Source organism: Oncorhynchus nerka, linkage group LG5 (genome assembly GCF_034236695.1).
Source record: "Oncorhynchus nerka isolate Pitt River linkage group LG5, Oner_Uvic_2.0, whole genome shotgun sequence".
NCBI classification, from domain to species: Eukaryota; Metazoa; Chordata; class Actinopteri; order Salmoniformes; family Salmonidae; genus Oncorhynchus; species Oncorhynchus nerka.
This window is the reverse complement of record NC_088400.1, coordinates 62068463-62095164: the sequence shown is the minus strand read 5'-3', so window position 1 is coordinate 62095164 and position 26702 is coordinate 62068463. Positions and strand designations below refer to the sequence as shown.

General features: G+C 42.0%; 1 long non-coding RNA gene across 1 annotated transcript; it reads right to left on the bottom strand.

The window, feature by feature from the left end:
* Positions 1 to 1502: 1502 nt before the first annotated feature.
* On the bottom strand, positions 1503 to 25514 carry LOC115129795 (uncharacterized). The gene is made up of 2 exons (XR_010463981.1): positions 24678 to 25514; positions 1503 to 9204 (listed from the first exon to the last, which is right to left on the bottom strand). It is a non-coding gene; the product is annotated as an uncharacterized LOC115129795 (long non-coding RNA).
* Positions 25515 to 26702: the final 1188 nt, after the last annotated feature.

Genomic DNA, 26702 nt, shown 5'->3' with positions numbered 1-26702 from the left:
TCAGCAAAAAAGAACATTTTCTGGACTCTGTCTTTCAAAGATCATTCACACAGATCTTCATTGTAAAGGGTTTAAACACTGTTTCCCATGCTTGTTCAATGAACCATAAACAATTAATGAACATGCACCTGCGGAATGTTCGTTAAGACACTAACAGCTTACAGACGGTAGGCAATTAAGGTCACAGTTATGAAAACTTAGGACACTAAAGAGGCCTTTCTACTGACTCTGAAAAAGACCAAAAGAAAGATGCCCAGGGGCCCTGCTCATCTGCGTGAACATGCCTTAGGCATGCTGCAAGGAGGCATGAGGACTGCAATGTCCGTACTGTGAGACGCCTAAAGACAGAGCTACAGGGAGACAGGACGGACAGCTGATCGCCCTCGCAGTGACAGACCACATGTACCAACACCTGCACAGGATCGGTACATCCAAACATCACACCTGCGAGACAAGTACAGGATGGAAACAACAACTGCCCGAGTTACACCAGGAACGCACAATCCCTCCATCAGTGCTCAGACTGTCTGCAATAGGCTGACAGAGGCTTGTAAGGCCTGTTGGAAGACAGGTCCTCATCAAACATCACCAGCAACAACATCGCCTATGGGCACAAACCCACCGTCGCTGGACCAGACAGGACTGGCAAAAAGTGCTTTTCACTGACGAGTCGCGGTTTTGTCTCACCAGGGGTGATGGTCGGATTCGAGTTTGTCGGCCATTTTGAGCCTGTAATCGAACCCACAAATGCTGATGCTCCAGATACTCATCTAGTCTAAAGAATGCCAGTTTTATTGCTTCTTTAATCAGAACACCAGTTTTCAGCTGTGCTAACATAATTGCAAAATGGTTTTCTAATGATAAATTAGCCTTTTAAAATGATTAACTTGGATTAGCTAACACAACTTGCCATTGGAACACAGGAGTGATGGTTGCTGATAATGGGCCTCTGTAGATGTTCCATAAAAATGTGCCATTTCCAGCTACAATAGTCATTTTCTGATCAATTTGATGTTATTTTAATGGTCAAAAAAATGTGCTTTAATTTTAAAAACAAGGACATTTCTAAGTGACCTCAAACTTTTGAACGGTAGTATACAAAAATATACATACATACATACATACACAGTTGACTAATCCCTCTTCTTCCTCCCCTCTCTCTCCCAGATGATACACATACAGAGTTGTGAGGCCAGCGGATGGAAGATGTGGCTGTAGCAGCAACAAAAGATGGAACCATGTTAATAGACAATGCTGTTCTCCTTTGGAACAGCAATGATAGACGGACTGCAAACCAATACTCAATTCAATCATTCATTTTCCATTTATTTGTATTTTCTCTGTTGAGAGTGGCAAGGATACGGGATAGGGAAGGGGTGCTGGGTAGGGATGATATGGAGTGACTGTTAGTGGATGGTGTGGGGTGACTGTTAGTGGATGGTGTGGGTCTGAAAAATCAGACTATTCCAACAGTTCCCACCTCCAATATTTTTGATCCATCCATGTTTGTACTGATTAGGACACCTTATTAAACGACTGTCTGTGGGTAGAGGTTTGGGCTTAGGAGTTAAATCACACTGATAAATAGCAGCTTAAGTTATGAGATGAGAGTTCTGTCCTGTTCTATGCCTTCTGTTTCTGTGCTTTAGACTTCAGTTGTCCATGGCCTGTGTCAAACTCAGGGAAAGGTGGTTTTGGCCAATCGATCTGATTCAATCTCCTAATGACAATACAAAGAGGACTGGAGCGACATTTTATTTAATGTGAAACAGACATTAGTTCTGTCATGTAGTAAAATAGGGATTCATATCTCTACAATTTACCTGCAACATTCAGAACGTTGCATCCTTGTGAGCGTGATGTGGAGTTAAGGGATGTGTGGGTGAGGACTGGTGGGGACGTATCAGCGACAGACGGCACTGGGAGTTCCGTGATCACTCAAATTGATTGTAACAGCGACTTGAAAGGCAGCAGGCATATGACTAGAATGTTGTAGTTCAGGGTGACCAATCTTATCCACAAAAGGTCTGTGGGTGCAGTTTTTTTTTCTAGCAATACACCCATTTCATCTAGTCAGTCTTTAATAAAGATCATGATTCATGGGCTTGTTGAATCAGACTGCTTGACTGGAACAAAGCCTAGGGTCAGATTGGCCACCCCTGCTGTAGTTAACTCCTGTTTTCTCTGCTGTGGTCTGTTCTGGAGTAAACACTGTTAGTCATCCATTGCCAACCGCTGGCTGTTTCCGTTCTTTGTTTTGGCTAAATATGTACTGTTAATTGTGGGAAATCATTATTTTGTAATAAAAACCAAGGAACCCAACACTGGTCATTTAGTGACGCTGATCTCTCTTCTACATGTTGGTGTTTCCTTTCTGTTTGTTTTACTGGTAAGACATTTGGATTATACTCTTATATACCGTGCCATCTATAAGAATACAGTAATGGCTGGAGAATGACTACAGATTTACTATTAAAAGGCTGGACTTACATAGGCAGACCAATTCTGGGGTGTGTTCAGTATGGAGAGGAAGAGACAAAGCGAGAGGGATAACTGGGCCCAAAATCGGTGTTCTCCAGCAGGTGAGTTTTTGTATAGCGGTCTATGAGTGTCGAATTTCGTTAACAAAAAAATGTAATGGCTTATTTGGTCTAATTTTTGTAATGGTCCCTAGTTGTTATAAGTGTACTGGTATAAGTAGGACATGTGACATCCCAGGAACTCTTAGAAAAAACACATCGGTTGTGCCTGTTGACATGCTTATCTGTCCTCTAATTTGGCTAGAATGGTCCACCTGATTTTGCCTCCTCCCGAATGCCTTTTATTTTATATAACTAGGCAAGTCAGTTAAGAACAAATTCTTATTTACAATGACGGCCTACAAAGGCTAAACCCAGATGACGCTGGGCCTATTGTGCGCCGCCCTATGGGACTCCCAATCACGGCCAGTTGTGATACAGCCTGGATTCGAACCAGGGTGTCTGTAGTGATGCCTCTGGCACTGAGATGCAATGCCTTAGACTGCTGTGCGACTCAGGAGCCTTCTATTTTTGAAGACATTTATTTTCATTGTTAGAGCGGTCACTTGAGTATCTTGTCAATATAACTGATAATCTGTGGTTTAATTAAGACCTCTTAAGGATCTGACCATTTTTTCAATTAGTCTAAAATGATATACCCAAATCTAACTGCCTGTAGCTCAGGACCTGAAGCAAGGATATGCATTTTCTTGATACCATTTGAAAGGAAACAGTTTTGTACCATCAGGGAAAGGAAAAAGTTTTGTACCATCAGCTTTGAAATGCAAGAGAAAGGCCATAATGTACTATTCCAGCCCAGGCGCATTGAAGATTTTGGCCACTAGATGGCAGAGTATGTGCAAAGTTTTAGACTGATCCAATGCATTACTGTTCAAAATGTTGTATCAAGACTGCCCAAATGTGCCTAATTGGTTTATTAATACATTTAAGTTCATAATTGTGCACTCTCCTCAAACAATAGCATGATATTCTTCTACTGTAAATTGGACAGTGCAGTTAGATTAACAAGAATTTAAGCTTTCTGCCTGATTTTTTTTTGTTTGTTACTTACAACCTCATGCTAATCACATTAGCTTAACCGTCCCGCTCGGGGGGCACCGATCCCAGAGGTTAAACTCCAACAGTACTGTACTGAATTGCTGTTGAACGGTGTGCACCGTTTTGGGAAAACATGTCATTCAGCACAAACCGTTGAAATAACTGAATGCACCCCAGAAATGGGCTGCCTGTGTAAACACAGCCAAAGAGAGTCTCCCCAACATTTGAACTATGCCCACTTATCTTTTATTAAAAATTATAGTTTGCAAGGCAGATTGTATAACACAGAGGGAACAACAATATACAAATATGAACATGATTAAAAGCAAAAACACACAAAACATTTTTTTAATGCGAACATGTCCCCCATCTAGTGACATTTAAAAGCCTTACTAATGATGGTATTGGGTTGCCTGGCGACACCCTGAACCTAATTCCACTGCTCTATTCATCGCTACATACATTGGCTTCAGAAAGTATTGATACCACTTGACCACATTGTGTTTCAGCCTGAATTCCAATGTATTTATTTTTCACACCCATCTACACCATAATGACAAAAGTGAATACATGTTTTTAGAAAATTTATTAAATTAAATATCTAATTTACATTATAATTCACACCCCCGAGTTAATACTTTGTAGAAGCACCTTCGGCGGCGATTACATCTTTGAGTCGTGTTGGGTATGTATGTATTAGCGTGGCACATCTGGATTTGGTGATTTTCTCAACCTCAAGTTAGATGGGGAATGGCATTGAACAGCAATCTTAAAGTCTTTCCACAGATTTTCAATGGGATTCAAGTCTGGGCCACTCAAGGACTTTCAGTCTTGTTCTGAAGCCATTCCAGCATTGCTTTGGCTGTATGCTTGGGGTCATTGTCCTGTTGGAACATAAATCTTCACCCCCAGTCTAAGGTTATTTGCACAGCTTCTCATCAAGGATTTGCCTGTATTTGGCTCCATTCATTGCTCCCCCATCCTTTCAAGACACCCAATCCCTGCCGCTGAATAGCATCCCCACAGCATGATGCTGCCATTCATGCTTCACGGTAGAGATGGGTGATGAGTTGTGCCTGGTTTTCTCCAGAGATAGCGCTTTGCATTTGAGGTCAAAGAGTAAAAATTGTCTCATCAGACCAGAGCATCTTTTGACTTATTCTCTCAGTCGATCACATGCTTTTTTGCAAACTCCAGGGGTGCTGTTATGTGCCCTTTTCTCAGGAGTTGCTTCTGTCTGGCCACTCCCGTAAATCCCAGGTTGGTAAAGTCTGTAGAGACCGTTGTCTTTCTGACAGGTTTTTCCATCTCAGTCAAGGAACTGTGTAGTTCTGTCAGAGTGGTCATTGGGTCACCTCCCTGACCAAGGTCCTTTAGCCCGGTTGCTCAGTTTGGTCGGATGGCCAGCTCTCGGCAGTCTGGGTAGTTCCACATTTTTTAAATTTCCCAATGAGGGAGACCACTGTGCTCTTAAACTTTCAACACTCTAGCAATAGTTTTATACAGTACCCTTTCCCAGATATATGCCTGATCACAATTCTCTCTCGGAGATCTACAGACAGTTCCTTGGACTTTATTGTATAGTTTCTGCTTTGACAAGCAACGTCAACTGTGGGACCTTAAGAAAGGTGTGTTTCTTTCTAAATCATGTCCAAAAAATGTAATTGGCCACAGGTGGATTCCAATTAAGTTGCAGCGACACCTCAAGGATGATCGAAGGAAATCGGATGCGCATGAACTCAATTTGGTGTCATCGCAAAGGAGTGTGAATACTTAACATTTCAAAAAACATGTCTTCACATTGTCATTATGGGGTAATGTGTGTAGATGGATGAGAAAAAAAATCCATTTAGAATTTAGGTTGTAACAACAGATTGTGGAATAAGTCAAGGGGTATGCACTTTCTGAAGGCGTTGCCATCCTAGAAGTTATTTGTGTGACTTCAAAATGAGAAGCATTGTACAAACTAATTCATCAGTTATTGGATAGTCTAACAAATCTTAACCACGCAAAGTATAAAAGTTGATAACGTCATCATGCAGGCCGGCGCTGGCCCAACCTATCAATTTCTGGGACCAATCAGAAAGGTCAGAATGTGTTCACATTCTAAGGCAAATCCAGACTCATCGTGGAGAAGAAACGTCAGTTGGCTGGATTGATGTCAATGGGTAGCCAGGCAAGGTATTGGGCTTTGTCTGTAGAGTTCAGTGGTGTATCTGACCTGTAGATGCCCACCCTGCCTTGTCCTAACTCCGGGTCGCTGATCTCTCATAGGTGGCAGCCAGCTGGAGAATTTGTTTGACCTCTGCAACTTAAGAGCAAATTTCAGACAAATGTATTCACCCGAAGGTTGTAGTTGGGAACCTTTCATTGGCATCTTTTCAAAGTAGCTGATAAACAAAATATCAACATTAAAGCTGCAATATATAACTTTTTGAGCGACCTGACCAAATTCACATATAAATGTGTGTTATAGATCTGTCACTCATCAAAAGCAAGTCTAAGAAGCGGTAGATATGTTCTATGTGCGCCATTTCTATGCTTCCTGTTCTGTCTTTCACTTTTGTACACCGGCTGAAAGTACAATATTTTTTGTTCTGGAAAATATATTTCACAACGGTATAGATGGTACCATTGTACACTATACTTGCTTGTTTTGTCACATAAATTTAAATTAGCCAAACTATTTGAATTTCAGCAACCAGGAAAATGGTGGAGAGATTTCTGCATTGTGCATCTTTAATACAATATAGCTGACTAAAAATCTCCAATGGGGAAGGCCCATAATTTAACAATGACCACTATTGATAGTTGTTGAAACAAAATATTAAAACACATTTAAAATAAGACTTTTGAAAAAAAGAAATACTTCCATGAAAACAGTAATACTCAGACTTGTGTATCAGCAGAAGTCTGTCTATGTGTATTTTCTAGTCTGTGGTGGCAATTCCAGGCCACCTGGTTAGAAATCACATTGATTGGGTGGGTTCCTGCAATACCAAACACCACTTCTGCATTATAGATCGAGGAACTCTGAGACACCAGAGTAGTGCCTCTTCTCGTGGCGTTTTCTGTCGCCATCTTGGGAGAAGCGTTGCCCACAGATAGAGCATTGGTATGGTTTCTCTCCAGTGTGAACAAGACTGTGTCTCTTTAGTGACTCTTTTCGAAAGAATCGTTTTCCACAGTCTCCGCACTGATGATTTCTCTCTCCAGTATGAACCCTCCTCACGTGTCTCACCATGCCATCTATGCGAGTAAAAGTCTTTCCACATTCCAAACAAGGATAGGTTGCTCTTTCACCAGAGGTATGTGTTAGTATATGTGATTTGTACGATTTTGTATATGCAAAACTCTTCCCACACTCAGTGCAGTGATATGGTTTCTCTCCAGTGTGTACTCGCATGTGTATTTTAAAGTTGTGAATCTCCTTTCCACATATTGTGCAGAGAAATTTCTCTCTTTTTCTCAAATGTGTTCTCCTGTGTCTTTCAAAAAGTCCCTTGTACAAGAACTGCTTGTTACAGTCAGGACAGTGGAGGATCTCTCGGTGTACTAAAAAGTGTGCTTTCCAGTCAACCAGGTCTGAAAACCTTTCATCACACTTTGAACAGCGGTAACTTTTCTTGTGTGTTAACTGATGTTTTTCAAGCTGTTCCAATCGGACAAAGCTTTTCACACAGTCAGAGCAGCGGAAATTACGTTCCTCCTTCATATGTGTTTTTTGGTGTGACTTAACATGATCTAATCGCGCAAAACTTTTGTCACAGTCAGGGCAGTCGTAAGGCTTCTCTCCTGTATGTGTTCGCTGATGTCTTATAAGACGATTCTCTAGTCTGAAGCTCTTACCGCAGTCGGAGCAGATGTATGGCTTCTCTACAGTACTGAAACTCTCTGTCCAGTTATCAGAAGTATCTTCAAGATCCTCTTCATTCTCCTGCGTAGTTTGGGGTAGTCGCAGTTTTTCTGAGTGTCGATTCTTTCGAACTGAACTTTCGTAAGGGGAGTATTTGCCTGGATGTGACTGGCCCATTTTTTCCCCTGGTGCACTAGCTCGCATTTTACTCTTCTGCCTGCCTCTGCTGGCTGTTCCCTGCTGTGTGTGCACACAGTCTACATTCATTTCAGTTTGATGGTTCAGTGTAACATTATGTTCCTCTTTTATATGTATTTTTTGGTGTAATTTAAGATTATCTAATCGAGCAAAACTTCTCTCACAATCAGGGCAGTGGTGAGGCTTCACTCCTGTATGTATTTCTTGGTGTAATTTAAGTTTGTCTAATCTAGCGAAAGTTCTGTCACAAACAGGGCAGTGGTGAGGTTTCTCTCCCGTATGCGTTCGCTGGTGTCTTATAAGATCCCTCACTTTTCTAAAGCTCTTACCGCAGTCAAAGCAGTAGTGAGGCTTCTCTCCTCCAGGACTGAAACCTTCGATCCACTCATCAGAGTCATCAGTATCTAGGGGCTCCTCTTCCTTCTCCTGCATTTTTTTGCTATGTGTTGGTGCTCTCTTTCCTGGAGCTCTAGCTCGTATTTTACTCTGCTGCCTTTTACTCTCTCTGACTTTGCTGAATGTTCTCTGCTGTGTGAGCACACGATCTACATTGGATGCACTGCTGGTAGCTTTGAAGGTATTGTCCAGCTGGTGTTTTTCAAGCTTCTCCAATAAGACAAAGCTTTTCACACAGTCAGAGGAATGAAATATGTGTTTGTCTTTTGCATGTATTTTTTGGTGTGACTTAAGCTTATCTAATCGAGCAAATCTTCTGTTGCAATCAGGGCAGTTGTGAGGCTTCACTCCTATATGTATTTCTTGGTGGATCTTTAGCTTATCTAATCGAGCAAAACTTCTGTCGCAATCAGGGCAGTGGTGAGGCTTCTCTCCAGTATGTGTTCGCTGATGTAATTTAAGCTTATCTAATCGAGCAAAACTTCTGTCGCAATCAGGGCAGTGGTGAGGCTTCTCTCCGGTATGCGTTCGCTGGTGTCTTATAAGATCCCTCACTTTTTGAAAGCTCCTACCGCAGTAGGCGCAGTAGTGAGGCTTTTCTCCTCCAGTACTGAAGCCATCAGTGTCATCAGTATCTAGGGGATCTCCTGCATTCTTCTGCATTGTTTGGTGTTGTTGTGGTCTTTCTGAGTTTTGATTCTTCTCTGATTGGCACTGGACATTGGCTGGGCATTGATGTTTTCTACATGAAAGCACACGGTCTTCATTTTCCGTGCTGCTGGCAGCTTTGAAGATATTCTCCTGCAGGTCCTGTTGCTTTTCCACAATTTCAGTTTGACGAATGCGTGCGACAGCTTTATCCAGTGTGAGTTCTGGGTCCATTTGTAATTGCTTGGACAGTCTCCTGTCAAGTAAGCCTGCGACTAGTCGGTCTCTTATCATCTCACTGAGCAGAGCTCCATAACCACAATGTTCTGACAAACAATGAAGTGCTGAGATAAAATCATCAGCTCTCTCTCCTGCTTCTTGTTGTCTTTGGTTGAATTTTGTTCGTTCTAATATTACATTCCTCCTAACTGCCAAATTTCCATCTTGCTGCTCATTATTAGAACTGTGGAAGTGTTCCCCCTCGATCAGGTTGTCATCTTGCAGGTCTTCTGAGGTGTCCATCTCTTCCTGGAAAAACATTTTAAAATGGCATAATTACCAGTAGGCCTAGTATCATCTGTGTTCTCTAAAACATCATTTTGTAATAGATAGTCTACTTTTCAGTACGGTTAAAGTCCAAATTAGAATAGATAGCATTCAATAAATAGCTAAACAAATAACTTAGGTCTATACATTTTTACAGTAGTAGCTAGTTCTAATCATTTGTAATACCTAGCAGTATCAACATTATCATGTATTGTTTTTCATTAGGTCTAGAGCTCACCATAGCATAGGCTACCCAGTGGGCATATGACATGATAAAGACGTCTTTTTCCTGTTTGAAATTTGGTCAGGACGTATTTTTCATGGCATCTTTTTTGACGTCATGAAAAATTATTCTTATTTGGGTTGAAATCTGACTGATCTACTGGCCAGTTATCTAAAGCATGAAACAAACTGAGAATCTCACTGCCGATAGATATTTATCACTGAGGGAGGCCTTCTCTTGCGAGAACAAAAGCGGAGCGACAAACCTATCGTTTCTACTTGTAGAATCGCAATACTTGTCAGTGGCCAACAACTTGACTTTAACCCAATCGGAGAGCATGAATCCCCACTTGGGGGAACAACAGGACTGACAACAAAAAGGGAAGAAAAATTGGAAATTGTCTCCGTACATCCACAGATGAGCCAGTCACGCTTCAAATGCAATGTACAGTGCCTTGCGAAAGTATTCGGCCCCCTTGAACTTTGCGACCTTTTGCCACATTTCAGGCTTCAAACATAAAGATATAAAACTGTATTTTCTTGTGAAGAATCAACAACAAGTGGGACACAATCATGAAGTGGAACGACATTTATTGGATATTTCAAACTTTTTTAACAAATCAAAAACTGAAAATTGGGCGTGCAAAATTATTCAGCCCCCTTAAGTTAATACTTTGTAGCGCCACCTTTTGCTGCGATTACAGCTGTAAGTCGCTTGGGGTATGTCTATCAGTTTTGCACATCGAGAGACTGACATTTTTTCCCATTCCTCCTTGCAAAACAGCTCGAGCTCAGTGAGGTTGGATGGAGAGCATTTGTGAACAGCAGTTTTCAGTTCTTTCCACAGATTCTCGATTGGATTCAGGTCTGGACTTTGACTTGGCCATTCTAACACCTGGATATGTTTATTTTTGAACCATTCCATTGTAGATTCTCCGTCTCAGGTCTTTTGCATGCTCCATCAGGTTTTCTTCCAGAATGGTCCTGTATTTGGCTCCATCCATCTTCCCATCAATTTTAACCATCTTCCCTGTCCCTAATGAAGAAATGCAGGCCCAAACCATGATGCTGCCACCACCACTATGTTTGACAGTGGGGATGGTGTGTTCAGGGTGATGAGCTGTGTTGCTTTTACGCCAAACATAACGTTTTGCATTGTTGCCAAAAAGTTCAATTTTGGTTTCATCTGACCAGAGCACCTTCTTCCACATGTTTGGTGTGTCTCCCAGGTGGCTTGTGGCAAACTTTAAACAACACTTTTTATGGATATCTTTAAGAAATGGCTTTCTTCTTGCCACTCTTCCATAAAGGCCAGATTTGTGCAATATACGACTGATTGTTGTCCTATGGACAGAGTCTCCCACCTCAGCTGTAGATCTCTGCAGTTCATCCAGAGTGATCATGGGCCTCTTGGCTGCATCTCTGATCAGTCTTCTCCTTGTATGAGCTGAAAGTTTAGAGGGACGGCCAGGTCTTGGTAGATTTGCAGTGGTCTGATACTCCTTCCATTTCAATATTATCGCTTGCACAGTGCTCATTGGGATGTTTAAAGCTTGGGAAATCTTTTTGTATCCAAATCCGGCTTTAAACTTCTTCACAACAGTATCTCGGACCTGCCTGGTGTGTTCCTTGTTCTTCATGATGCTCTCTGCGCTTTTAATGGACCTCAGACTATCACAGTGCAGGTGCATTTATACGGAGACTTGATTACACACAGGTGGATTGTATTTATCATCATTAGTCATTTAGGTCAACATTGGATCATTCAGAGATCCTCACTGAACTTCTGGAGAGAGTTTGCTGCACTGAAAGTAAAGGGGCTGAATAATTTTGCACACCCAATTTTTCAGTTTTTGATTTGTTAAAAAAGTTTGAAATATCCAATAAATGTCGTTCCACTTCATGATTGTGTCCCACTTGTTGTTGATTCTTCAAAAAAAATACAGTTTTATATCTTTATGTTTGAAGCCTGAAATGTGGCAAAAGGTCGCAAAGTTCAAGGGGGCCGAATACTTTCGCAAGGCACTGTATGTTATGGGATGGTAGCTAGCTAAGTGCAGACAACATTGAATATTTACTGCTTATTACATTACACATCAAATCTCCTATTCGTGGTCAGTATCTATCAAGCCCAGAGCAGACTTGTTTAGAAAGAACCGTGTGTTTGAAAGAATAAAGTTGTCTGACTCTTTGATGCAGCGGTCCAGTAGGTGCTGAATAGAATGAGCTGCTTATCAGCTAACTAGCCAACTTTACATACTATAGAAAACCAAAGCTTTGTTGACGCGAGAGTTCACGGAGCAGCCTGTTAATTACAGGATGTTGACGGCTGTGCCATACAGATGACAAAATAGCTGGGAAGAGATTTTTGAGGTACCGATTCCATGGTACAGGGTGTATGAGTTGATATATAAAACCACGCAAGATTCAAGACTTCGTGCTTTCCAGCTAAAATTATTATATAGTATTCTTGCCACCAACAAAAAGTTGAATATTTGGGGCATACAATCATTGAAGCTCTGCCCTCTGGTAGCCTGTTTCTCGTCTCAGGAATGGCTAAAATGCATAATATTGTTCTAAAATTGACCATAGAAATAGTACTCTTGGGAGATTTGGAGAGACCGGGTCAGTCAATTACTAATACTCTTAGTAAAAGTATTTATCTTCAACTCGCAATCTGTGGAGTCGATAGAAATTGTAGGTTAAACATCTAATCAAATTTTATTTGCCATATACACATGGTTAGCAGATGTTAATGCGAGTGTAGCGAAATGCTTGTGCTTCTAGTTCCGACAGTGCAGTAATATCTAACAAGTAATCTAACAATTCCCCAACAACCACCTAATACACAAATCTAAAGGGGTGAATGAGAATATGTACATGTAAGTATATGGATGAGCGATGGCCAAGCGGCATAAGCAGGTACAATAGATGGTATAACGAGACTCAGACTAGAGCATAAAGGACCTATTTTCTCTCCATATCCCCTGATTTATACCGCAAGCTCTGGACATTTACACCTGGATCTTGCAGCTAGCTAGCTGCTATCCGAGTGACTATTGGCTAACGTCAGTCCCGGAGCAAACATCAACTATTCCGGAGCTAGCCAGCTGAATAGTTCCATCAGTCACTCCTGGGCTACAATCACCTATCCGGACCAGTTTTACTGTCGATGCGGAGCCACACCTGGCCATCACGACTGGACTACCGACGTTATCTGCCCGAGGGAGTTATCCAACTGGGCCCTCCGTCGCGACGTAACCTGAACGCCCATCTGCAGCCCGCTAATCGTTAGCTGTCTTATCGGCTGCTATCGGAATAGGTCTATCAGACAATTCTCTTGGGCCACTATAACTATTTCGCCAATTGGATTGGTCCCCTTTACCACACGGAACCCCACTAATCTACTGACGGAAACGCACAAGGTGGCTAAAAACAGACCATCTTCTGCCAGCTTGCTACCCATGGCCCGGTTAGCTGTCTGAATCACCGTGACCCCAAACGACCTCACTACTCACTGGACCCTTATGATCACTCGGCTAAGCATGCCTCTCCTTAATGTCAATATGCCTTGTAAATTGCTGTTCTGGTTAGTGTTTATTGGCTTATTTCACTGTAGAGCCTCTAGCCATGCTCATTATACCTTATCCAACCTTTCAGTTCCACCACCCACACATGCGATGACATCACCTGGTTTCAATTATGTTTCTAGAGACAATATCTCTCTCATCATCACTCAATGCCTAGGTTTACCTCCACTGTATTCACATCCTACTAATACCTTTGTCTGTACATTATACCTTGAAGCTATTTTATAGCCCCCAGAAACCTGCTCCTATTACTCTCTCTTCCGGGCGTCCTAGACGACCAATTCTCAGAGCTTTTAGCCATACCCTTATCCTACTCCTCCTCTGGTGATGTAGAGGTGAATCCAGGCCCTGCAGTGCCTAGCTCCACTACTATTCCCCAGGCGCTTTCTTTTGATGACTTCTGTAACCGTAATAGCCTTGGTTTCCTGTATGTTAACATCAGAAGCCTCCTCCCTAAGTTGGTTTTATTCACTGCTTTAGCACACTCTGCCAACCCGGATGTCCTAGCCGTGTCTGAATCCTGGCTTAGGAAGACCACCAAAAACTCAAATCTCCATCCCTAACTGCAACATTTTCAGACAAGATAGAACGGCCAAAGGAGGCGGTGTTGCAATCTACTGCAGAGATAGCCTACAGAGTTCTGTCCTACTATCCAGGTCTGTACCCAAACAATTTGAACTTCTACTTTTAAAAATCCACCTCTAAAAACAAGTCTCTCACCGTTGCCGTCTGCTATAGACCGCCCTCAGCTGTGCTCTGGACACCATACGTGAACTGATTGCCCCAATCTATCTTTAGAGCTCGTGCTGCTAGGTGACCTAAACTGGGACATGCTTAAGACCCCAGCCATCCTTCAATCTAAGCTTGATGCCCTCAATCTCACACAAATTATCAATGAACCTACCAGGTACCACCCCAAAGCCGTAAACACTGGCACCCTCATAGATATCATCCTAACCAACTTGCCCTCTAAATACACCTGTTGTTTTCAACCAAGACCTCAGCGATCACTGCCTCATTGCCCGTCAGTAGAGGATGCCTGGTTATTTAAAGAAATGCCTTCCTCACCTTCTTAAATAAGCATGCCTCATTCAATAAATTTTGAACCAGGAACAGATTAAGCCCTTGGTGCTCTCCAGACCTGACTGCCCTTAAACAACACAAAAACATCCTGTGGCGTTCTGCATTAGCATTGAACAACCCCGTGATATGCAACTTTTCAGGGAAGTTAGAAACCAATATACACAGGCAGTTAGAAAAGCCAAGGCTAGCTTTTTCAAGCAGAAATTTGCTTCCTGCAACACAAACTCAAAAAAGTTCTGGGACACTAAAGTCCATGGAGAATAAGAGCACCTCCTCCCAGCTGCCCACTGCACTGAGGATAGGAAACTCTGTCACCACCGATAAAGTCCACTATTATTGAGAATTTCAATACGCATTTTTCTACGGCTGGCCATGCTTTCCACCTGGCTACCCCTACCCCGGTCAACAGCACTGCACCCCCCACAGCAACTCGCCCAAGCCTTCCCCATTTCTACTTCTCCCAAATCCAGCCAGCTGATGTTCTGAAAGAGCTGCAAAATATGGACCCCTACAAATCAGCCGGGCTAGACAATCTGGACCCTTTCTTTCTAAAATGATCTGCCGAAATTGTTGCAACCCCTATTACTAGCCTGTTCAACCTCTCTTTCGTGTCGTCTGAGATTCCCAAAGATTGGAAAGCAGCTGCGGTCATCCCTCTTCAAAGGGGGGGGGGGGACACTCTTGACCCAAACTGCTACAGACCTATTTCTATCCTACCCTGCCTTTCTAAGGTCTTTGAAAGCCAAGTCAACAAACAGATTATCGACCATTTCGAATCCCACCGCACCTTCAAGCTGTGATACAGCCCGACAGGATGCTCTCAATTGTGTCATTTGTAAAAGTTTGTCAGGGTTTTAGGTGACAAGCCAAATTTATTCAGGCTCCTGAGGTTTTTCACCACTGTTTGTGTGAGTGGACCATTTCAGTTTGTTTGTGATGCGTGTATGCCGAAGAACTTAATTTTTTTATTTTACTTTCCACCTTCACTTCTGTCCCTTCGATGTGGATAGGGGGGGTGCTCCCTCTACGGTTTCCATGAAGCCCACGATCATCTTGTTTTGTTAACGTTGAGTGAGAGGTTGTTTTCCTGACACCACGCTCCGAGTGCTCTCACCTCCTCCCTGTAGGCTGTCTCGTCATTGTTGGTAATCAAGCCCACTACTGTTGTGTCATCTGTAAACTTGACGATTGAGTTGGAGGTGTGCATGGCCACGCAGTCATGGGTGAACAAGGAGTACAGGAGGGGGCTGAGCACGCACCCTTGTGGGGCCCCAGTGTTGAGGGTCAGCGAAGTGGAGATGTTTTCCAGTGCTTGGCTACCCACTCAGTTACCGGTGACCTTTTCAGCCACATCCCAGCGAAAGGAGAGAACAGAACCACCCCTCCTTAAATCCATAGTCATTGACAGTAAGTTTCAAATATTTTTTTCTCTGATCTTCAATGTGTAATGATTCCTACTAACCAGCTTGGTAAGAGCTAGGTTTGTACTAGTCAGAGTTGAGGATTCTAGTGACATGACTTGGACTCGAGTCAGACTTGAGTCACAAATTTGATGACTTGAGACTCAACTTGATATAAAATAACTAGACTTGACTTGGAGGCTCAAGACCTGGGACCTTGGCTTGAGACTGATGACTTGAAATTATCTGGCCAGGTTTTGTAACATTTTGTCACTAATTTTGTGGCAGAGTCTCCATGGATTCCCCTAGCAACAAAATGTGCAACAGATTGGCTATTGAAACGCACACTTGGTCCTCTGATTGGACCAGCAAACTTAGCACAGGTCAGCACAGGTCCGGTGAGCTAGTGAACATATAGCTGTACAGCTATTGGATCGGGGGCAGTCAAACATCAATTTGTAGGGAGAGAGGATTGCCATAAATAAATATGCAGCTCCAAAAATGGTTTGGTGATCAAGAATATTAACTGTTTACTTTGCAAGCTCACCAGCAATGTGGCATCAAGCAACAGTTAGGCCTACTAGCATGGTAGGCGAAAATTGCTTGAAATTGCTTATTTACTTATGAAGCTTGCATTTTGTATTTTTTGTTAAAGCTGCTGTGTCACTTTTTGGTCAACCCAACCAAATTCACATAGAAATGTGAGTTATAGATCTGTAATTCTCATTCAAAGCAAGTCTAAAAAAGAGGTAGATATGTTCTATGTGCACCATTTCCATGCTTCCCATTCTTAAGTTTTGGCAGAGACCCACCCGTTTTGGCAGAGCCCCACACACACAAAGTTTGGACACACCTACTCATTCAAGGGTTTTTCTTTATTTTTACTATTTTCTACATTGTGCGCCACCCTATGGGACTCCCGGTCACGGCCGGTTGTGACACCGCCTGGGATCTAACCCCAGGCTGTAGTGACACCACAACTCTGTGATGCAGTGCCTTAGAACGCTGCACCAATCGGGAGGTGCACCTTGCTCTTTAATTAGAATGTCTTTATTACAATTTAATTAAATGCATAAAGCCTTATAGGTGTTTAGGGAACATGATATATTGCATCAGAAAGACAACCAAGTTGTTACTATCTTACATATATTTTTAAGTGAGAAACTGGTAGGTTTCAGATGTGTCACATGCACTTATTTAAGTATTTTTAAAGACTATCATTTGCAGTGTACAAGATACCAAATTTTAGGCTATCACACAACATAATACTTAAAACTGGAACAACCCTCAGTAACAGTTGCCCAAAAATAACTGCGCAAACCCTATCCCCAAATATTATAATGAGCCCCCGCCTCTAGCTGCGCTTGGTGTGGGCTAAGACGTCAGCATGCTTCAGTTCGGCTGGCACCTAGCCGAACTCGGCTAGCCGAACCAGTGTGCTTGCATACTCCCTTAAAAAGACATTCGCTTGAAAAACAAGAAAAAAAAGCGACAATAATACTGTTTGTCCATTTTCAGACACCCAACAATAGTCAGAGATCTTAGTCATGCAATTTTACATCCAAGATGTTTGGTGCAGTATTTTTCAATAAAAAAATTTGCATGAAAACGAGTAGTCTCTCGTTGAATGACAACAAAGACTTTATTGAAGAATCCCCACTGTTGATCAATCGCAGACGAAAGGGCATAGACGCCGGCTCAGAGCTTCAGTTTGCCTTTAGAAAAACATGTGTGCCCAAACAGCCGAATGAAACCTCACCGAAGTCCAAAACGTCACAAAATAATATATGCACAAACTCTACCGAACTGTATCGCCTGGGAAGCATGCGGATGCCTTTAGCCCATGCTGGACTTGGTGCGGGCCGGCCCGCGTTCTGCTTGGTGCGGGATAACCGGAGGTGGGCTTGTTGTGAGCTAGCCTGTGTCGGGTGGGCTTGGTGTGGGCTAGCCGTTGGCCACCTTGCCCACCGAATGGGGTCATGTTTGCTGGGAAGTGCATATACAGTGCATTCAGAAAGTATTCAGACCCCTTGACTTTTTTCCACATTCTGTTACATTACAGCCTTATTCAATCTACACACAATAGCCCATAATGACAAAGCGAAAAACAGACTTTTAGAAATGTTTGCAAATTTATAAAAAACAGTATTCAGACCCTTTGCTATGAGACTCGAAATTGAGCTCAGGTGCATCCTGTTCCATTGATCATTCTTTAGATCTTTCTACAACTTGATTGGAGTCCACCTGTGTTAAATTCAATTGATTGGACATGATTTGGAAAGGCACACACTGGTCTATATAAAAGGTCCCACAGTTGACAGTGCATGTCAGAACAAAAACCAAGCCGTGAGGTTGAAGGAATTGTATGTTGAGCTCCGAGACAGGATTTTGTTGAGGCACAGATCTGGAGAAGGGTACCAAAAAAAATGTATGCAGGATTGAAGGTCCCCAAGAACACAGTGGCCTCCATCATTCTTAAATTGAAGAAGTTTGGAATCACCAAGAGTCTTCCAAGAGCTGGCTGGGCAATCGTGGGGGAGAAGGGCCTTGGTCAGGGAGGTGACCAAGAACCCGATGGTCACCCTGACAGAGCTCCAGAGTTCCTCTGTGGAGATGAGAGAACCTTCCAGAAGGACAACCAACTCCGCAGCACTCCACCAAAATCAGGCCTTTATGGTAGAGTGGCCAGACAGAAGCCACTCCTAGGTAAAGGCACATGGACTCTAAAGGACTCTCAGACCATGAAAAACAAGATTCTGGTCTGATGAAACCAAGATTGAACTCTTTGGCCTGAATGCCAAGCGTCACATCTGGAGGAAACCTGGCACCATTCCTATGGTGAAGCATGGTGGTGGCAGCATCATGCTGTGGGGATGTTTTTCAGCGGCAGGGACTGGGAGACTGGTCAGGATCGAGGGAAAGATGCACGGAGCAAAGTACAGAGAGATCCTTGATGATAGACTGGGGCGAAGGTTCACCTTCCAACAGGACAACGACCCTAAGCACACAGCCAAGACGACACAGGGGTGGCTTCGGGAACAAGTCTCTGAATGTCCTTGAGTGGCCCAGCCAGAGCCCAGACTTGAACCTGATCTAACATCTCTGGAGAGACCTGAAAATAGCTGTGCAGCGACGCTCCCCATCCAACCGGACAGAGCTTGAGAAGATCTGCAAAGAAGAATGGGAGAAACTCCCCAATTGCAAGTGTGCCAAGCTTGTAGAGTCATACCCAAGAAGACTCGAGGCTGTAATCGCTCCCAAAGGAGCTACAACAAAGTACTGAGTAAAGGGTCTGAATGCGTACGTAAATGTGATAGCAGTTCATTTTAAAAATTAAAACTAAAAACCTGTTTTTGCTTTATCATTATGGGGTAGTGTGTAGATTGAGGGGGAAAACTATTTAATCCATTTTAGAATAAGGCTGTAACGTAAGAACATTTGGAAAAAGACATGCGGTCTGAATACTTTCCGAATGCATGAATGCATGTACCTCTGAGCTGCTGTTAGAAAGATTCTATTTGGTTTCTCAACGGGAGGCTGTGCAGTCTTGCCCTCTACCAGTGTCCGTTCAGATAGCCTCTGTATCAAGCTTAACCTGTCCTATTTCTTTTGGGCTATTGTCTGTGTACATTTGATAAATCTCCTTGTATATTTGGTATAATATGGTGCTTTAACCTGTAAATAAATGTACACTGAGCCCATCAACCTGCCATGCTGATCTCATGCCCCTTAAGACTGGTACATGGTCCATATTATTTTATTTTTGACAATTAAATAATCAAAATGTGTTGTAAAGAAAATAATGAAAAGGGCTGTCAGGTCAATAAATAGACAAAGATTTATCGTTGAACAAGTCATTGCATACAGTTGAAGTCTGAAGTTTACATACACTTAGGTTGGAGTCATTAAATTTCATTTTTCAACCACTCCACAAATTTCTTGTTGACAAGCTATAGTTTTGGCAAGTCGGTTAGGACATCTACTTAGTGCATGACACTTGTCATTTTTCCAACAATTGTTTACAGACAGATTATTTCACTGGATCACAATTCCAGTGGGTCAGAAGTTGACTGTGCCTTTAAACAGCATGGACAATTCCAGAAAATAATGTCATGGCTTTAGAAGCTTCTGATGGGCTATTTGAGTCAATTGGAGGTGTACCTGTGGATGTATTTCAAGGCCTACCTTCAAACTCAGTGCCTCTTTGCTTGACATCATGGGAATATCTAAAGAAATAAACAAAGACCTCAGAAAAAAAAATTGTAGACCTCCACAAGTCTGGTACATCCTTGGGAGCAATTTCCAAACACCTGTACAAACAATTGTACGCAAGTCTAAACACCATGTGACCACGCAGCCGTCATACCGCTCAGGAAGGAGACGCGTTCTGTCTACTAGAGATGAACAGACTTTTGTGCGAAATGTGGCAATCAATCCCAGAACAGCAGCAAAGGACCTTGTGAAGATAATTTTGTACCTGTTTCCTCCAGTATCTATTTCCACAGTAAAAACGAGTCCTATATCAACATAACCTCAAAGGCTGCTCAGCAAGGAAGAAGCCACTGCTCCAAAACCGCCATAAAAAAGCCAGACTACGGTTTGCAACTGCTCATGGGGACAAATATCGTACTTTTTGGAGAAATGTCCTCTGGTCTGATGAAACAAAAATAGAACTGTTTGGCCATAATGACCATTGTTATGTTTGGAGGAGAAAGGGGGAGGCTTGCAAGCCCGAAGAACACCATCCCAACCGTGAAGCATGGGGGTGGCAGCATCATGTTGTTGAGGTGCATTAATGCAGGAGGGACTGGTGCACTTCACAAAATAGATGGCATCATGAAGCAGGAAAAGTATGTGGATATATTGAAGCAACATCTCAAGACATCAGTCAGGAAGTTAAAGCTTGGTCGCAAATGGGTCTTCCAAACGAACAATGACCCCAAGCATACTTCCAGAGTTGTGGCAAATTGGCTTAAGGACAACAAAGTCAAGGTATTGGAGTGGCCATCACAAAGCTCTGACCTCAATCCTATAGAATATTTGTGGGCACAACTGAAAAAGCATGTGCGAGCAAGGAGGCCTACAAGCCTGACTCAGTTACACCAGCTCTGTCAGGAGGAATGGGACAAAATTCACCCAACTTATTGTTGGGAGCTTGTGGAAGGCTACCCGAAACATTTGACCGAAGTTAAACAATTTAAAGGCAATGCTACCAAATGTATTTATTTATTTTATTTCACCTTTATTTAAAGAGGTAGTCAAGTTGAGAACAAGTTCTCATTTACAATTGCGACCTGGCCAACATAAAGCAAAGCAGTTCAACACGCACAACAACACAGAGTTACACATGGAGTAAAACAAACATACAGTCAATAATACAATAGAAAAATAAGTCTATATACAATGTGAGCAAATGAGCTGCGATAAGGGAGGTAGGGGCAAAAAAAGGCCTTGGTGGCAAAAGTAAATACAATATAGCAAGTAAATCACTGGAATGGTAGATTTGCAGTGGAAGAATGTGCAAAGTAGAAATAGAAATAATGGGGTGAAAAGGAGCAAAATAAATAAATACAGTATGGGAAGAGGTCGTTTTTTGGGCTAAATTATAGATGGGTTATGTACAGGTGCAGTAATCTGTGAGCTGCTCTGACAGCTGGTGCTTAAAGCTAGTGAGGGAGATAAGTGTTTCCAGTTTCAGAGATTTTTGTAGTTCGTTCCAGTCATTGGCAGCAGAGAACTGGGAGGAGAGGCGGCCAAAGTAGGAATTGGTTTTGGGGTGACCAGAGAGATATACCTGCTGGAACGCGTGCTACAGGTGGGTGCTGCTATGGTGACCAGCGAGCTGAGATAAGGGGGGACTTTACCTAGCAGGGTCTTGTAGATGACCTGGAGCCAGTGGGTTTGGCAACGAGTATGAAGCGAGGGCCAGCCAACGAGAGCGTACAGGTCGCAGTGGTGGGTAGTATATGGGGCTTTGGTGACAAAACAGATGGCACTGTGATAGACTGCATCCAACTTATTGAGTAGGGTATTGGCTATTTTGTAGATGACATCGCCGAAGTCGAGGATCGGTAGGATGGTCAGTTTTACGAGGGTGTTTGACAGCATGAGTGAAGGATGCTTTGTTGCGAAATAGGAAGCCAATTCTAGATTTAACTTTGGATTGGAGATGTTTCATATGGGTCTGGAAGGAGAGTTTACAGTCTAACCAGACACCTAGGTATTTGTAGTTGTCCACATATTCTAAGTCAGAACCGTCCAGAGTAGTGATGCTGGACGGACGGGCAGGTGCAGGCAGTGATCGGTTGAAGAGCATGCATTTAGTTTTACTTGTATTTAAGAGCAGTTGGAGCCCATGGAAGGAGAGCTGTATGGCATTGAAGCTCGTCTGGAGGGTTGTTAACACAGTGTCCAAAGAAGGGCCAGAAGTATACAGAATGGTGTCGTCTGCGTACAGGTGGATCAGAGACTCACCAGCAGCAATAGCGACATCATTGATGTATACAGAGAAGAGAGTCAGCCCAAGAATTGAACCCTGTGGCACCCCCATAGAGACTGCCAGAGGTCCGGACAACAGGCCCTCCGATTTGACACACTGAACACTGAAGTAGTTGGTGAACCAGGCAATCATTTGAGAAACCAAGGCTATCGAGTCTGCCGATGAGGATGTGGTGATCGTCCTGGCCAAGGCTTTCGACTCTGTCAATGAATACGGCTGCACAGTAATGTCTCATCAATGGCGGTTATGATGTCGTTTAGGAACTTGAGCGTGGCTGAGGTGCACCCATGACCAGCTCTGAAACCAGATTGCATAGCGGAGAAGGTACGGTGGGATTCAAAATGGCCGGTAATCAGTTTGTTAACTTGGCTTTCGAATACCTTAGAAAGACAGGGTAGGACAGATATAGGTCTGTAGCAGTTTGGGTCTAGAGTGTCACCCCCTTTGAAGAGGCAGCTTTCCAATCTTTCGGAATCTCAAATACTAATTAAGTGTATATAAACTTCTGACCCACTGAGAATGTGATGAAATAAATAAAAGCTGAAATAAATCATTATCTCTACTATTACTCTGACATTTCACATTCTTAAAATAAAGTGGTGATCCTAACTGACCAAAGACAAGGAATATTTTTGGCGATTAAATGTCAGGAATTGTGAAAACTGAGTATTTGGCTAAGGTGTATGTAAACTTCCGACTTTTTTACTTGACTTGAAAAAAACCTGTTAAACTTTGGGACTCGGACCTTGTCACTTGCTTGTGACTTGCTTGTGACTTGAATAATAGTGACTTGGTCCCACCTCTTGTACTAGCTATGCTGATGATCATTAACGTTTTCTCTGCATCAGGTCTCACATCTTCATTAAGTCTGTTGGTAAATTGTTATATTGGTGATCAATATCAGAAAGTTTTGTAAATCTAGGTCTGAAAACTTAGAGCCATCAATTGGAAAGCCTCATATCCACCCTCAGTAACAAACTGGAGGACTGAACTATTTAGCTACATCCCATTGGACTAGGCTATATATTATAAAATCAAAACATAAACCAGACATATGACAGAATTTGGAAACCGTATGTTGACCATCTTAGAAAATGTGCTGCATAGCGGGTGTTATGTTTGTGTTGTTGTTTCTGAATATCAGTTTGTTTTGGGATTAAATGTTTTCAGTAGTGTTTTGTTTGTGGATCCCTCAGTGAGAATGAATGTATGCGGATTTGTGTGTGTATTGACACTGTGAGAATAAACTTCACTGAAAGTTTTTTTTTTATACATAAAAAAAATACATTTTATTGTCTCTTTACATATACTTAGTTTTGCATTTACCCTTCTTTTTTTTTTTAAGACTGCCAAGCTGTCCTCAATTGGGGGACCCTCCGTCCGGGACAATGTCCTCAGGATTATGGAGCGGTGTGTTTAGAAAAAGTTGTTTGAATATTACAACATGTATAAGGAGGATTAAGCACAATTTCATCCTTTAGAGATGAGGTACACATTTATTATCCAACTACTGTCTAATTTTGATATCCTCTTTTGAAATGTTTCAGACTGATGACCAATGAATGAACATCCCACTTCAATATGAATGGACAGAGGAGAAAACAAGCCTTTGCTACCACTTGTGTGTTCCATTGTAGTTGGTAAGAAAATGTGAGCAGTTGAGACATTGACATAGACAACAAGACAGGTTTAGCAGATTCTGCCTGTTAAAGATATTTTACTGTGTGTTACTGTTCTGTCCTGCATGCCCACATTACGCCAATCGTTCATTTATTTTCATCTCGTTTTATGCTTACAGTGTTATGAAAAGCCAGAAAACTCACAAGGTTGATGTGTTGCAGGCCCTCTGGAAAGTCCTAAAATATGCCCCTGATCTCCGTGGTGGAGTAGGACGCAAAGTTGCTATTTTTTTTCTCACTAAGCTATAACAGCCACAAACGTCTTGAACTAGTACCGTGGAAATAGTTTTAGCCAGCTGAGTTTACAAAGTTTATTCAGAAAGGTCCTTTTCTAGTTATTTTTAAATCTCAAATGGATAAAGCTGTAATGCGCTGATTCTCTTCACTGCAGATCTGACCCATCACACGACTCTTCAAGAGGACCACTACGCTCCAGATCGCCTTCTGTGCTCAGAGGTCCTTGATGAGGATCTACCCCATCACACAGCTCTTATTCATCATTAAGAAGATAAAACAATGGGCCTTTATATACTGTGTCCCAGTCGTTCTACTCATGTCTGTGGGTGAATTATGATACAACTACTGTATGCAGATTTGCAAAAAAATATATTTGTTTTCGCCATTTCTTGATTTAATTTAAAATGCAAGAATATGTTGCAGAATTTAACTTTAATTGGTGCCTATGGAAACGAATAGAAATGTAATGAAAAAAATAAAAATCAAACTATCCTTAGAAATACTTTTTATAGTAGGTAATAAACTGTAGTCAAGTGGTCATTACCAGGTTGATGGTTTTAACTATGACCAGTATATAACATAGCACATAATATAGTGGTCAGATTTATGACCAACTGGTCCTATAGTGGTCAGATTTATGACCAACTGGTCCTATGGAGGTCAGTAAAATACGTCATACTATGGTCAGCAAAAAGACATATCTAGGCTAGAAAAGGTTAATTGACAATAGAAGTAGTATTTTTACCTGTGGATAGGCTGACTTCGTCTCCTTGTGTTTTATAAAGCCAGACAGCCAGGACAGTGTGGTGAGTATTTGTGTTTGTATTCCCGATGCTGCACCCCCACTCTTCCCCTTAATTTTCCTCCTCAGTCTGACATATCGGTCTCTCAATTTCTTCCATTTCGTCCTGCAAACCTGTTCTTCTACTCTCAGAGTTTGGGCTATCTCCTTCCAGCTGTTGCTGGTTATTGTGAAGTCTTTATAGTCTTTCAATGAGGTGTTGTACAAATTGTTGTACCTTCTGACCTCTTCAATTAGCTTTTCCTCGAAACTTGCGTCGTCCTGAATCTTGCTTGTTTTAGAGTCATCAGTATAATGGGGCTCATCTTCATCTCGGTTCTCGTGCATTGTTTGGTTCAGTCCTTCCTTCTCAAGTTCCGCCATTTTCTCTGAACTGTATCTGAACAGAAAGGGTGCGGGTAAAACCAGAGGATGCAAACCAACGAAGTCTGTTATGTTATTCTATGAACAACAGTTTTGTTTGCTTCTGCAGGTAGCAATTGAAGCTGTTGGTTTGATTTGATATAAAGAAAAAAAAACATCTCACACGATCCAAAGCTTGTTGTTGCAACTGCACACCTATCCCACTGTCTACGGTCTGCTATTCCTCTCTCCACACCAGACGCAGTGTGATAAGGTTTATAAAGGAACAAGACAAACACAAGCACCTAAAAAAACAACGATTGATAACGACTCTAGCTAACTATTTTCTGCAATCATTGGCACTTGAGAGTTGGCATTTTACATGATCCGATATGCAAATCACATGCACGGCGAAATGTCGTAAAATGCATGCAGACGTTTCACTTTACGTCTCAATGCCGAGTATGGAAAGTCAAAGGGGCCAATAAGTGTCATCACTAGTTACCACACCCAAAGTCAAAATGATGTCTAAACCCCGCCTATTTAAAACATTATATGTTTAAAATCTGATTTTACGCCTAAACTTAACCACACTTATAACATTTTGCTTAAACCTAACCATAAATTAGGACCAAAAAGTACATTTTTGTTTTATGAATTTTAACTCTAGACAATTTGACTTTGTGGCTGTGGTAACTAGTGGCAACCCCCAAAAAGTGTGCAGAAGAGAAAACAGGGGAGAACGACCCCAGTGGGTAAAAACTGGTTAAAAAGACCTCAGTATGTTTTTTTTTTTTACCATGTCTTATTCTGGTTGAAAACTACATTTAATTTTTTACGACCACCAGTTTGTGATAATTGTGACCACTATATTATGTAGCTTACTGGTCATAGTTAAGGCGTCATCATAGTTAAAACATCATAATCTGGTAATGACCACCTGACTACAACCTATTATCAACATTCTTAGAAAAAAAGGGTTCCAAAAGAGTTCTTCGGCTGTCTTCCTAAGAGAACCCTTTTCGGTTCCACGTAAACCCTTTGTGTTCCATGTAGAAATCTCTGTGGAAGGGATTCTACCTGGAACCAAAAATGGTTCTTCAAAGGGTTCTCCTATGGGGACAGCCGAATAACCCCTTTAGGTTCTAGATGACACCTTTTTTTCTAAGAGTGTACTGTAAAAAGTATTGCAGATGATATTTGGATATTGACAACATTGTTCGTTACATTTTTGTGTTTCCATAGCAACCATAGTTTGCAACATATTCTTATTCAAAATATATCAAGCAATGGCAAGAACAAATCTACATCACAATTTTTTGCACATCTGCATACAGTAATTGTTTCATAATTCACTCACAGACATTACATGCATAGAAATACTGGGACACAGTATATAAATGCCCATTGTTTTAGTTGATTAATAGGAGTGGTGTGATGGGGTAGATCGTCATCAAGGACCTCTGAGCACAGAAGGTGATCTGGAGCGTAGTGGCCCTCTTAAAGAGTCACATCTGCAGTGAAGATAATTTTGTGGAATAAACACTGGTTGGAATGCGGTTTTAACCAATCAGCATTCAGGATTAGAACCACCCGTTGTATAAAAAAGTATATAACACCAGATCC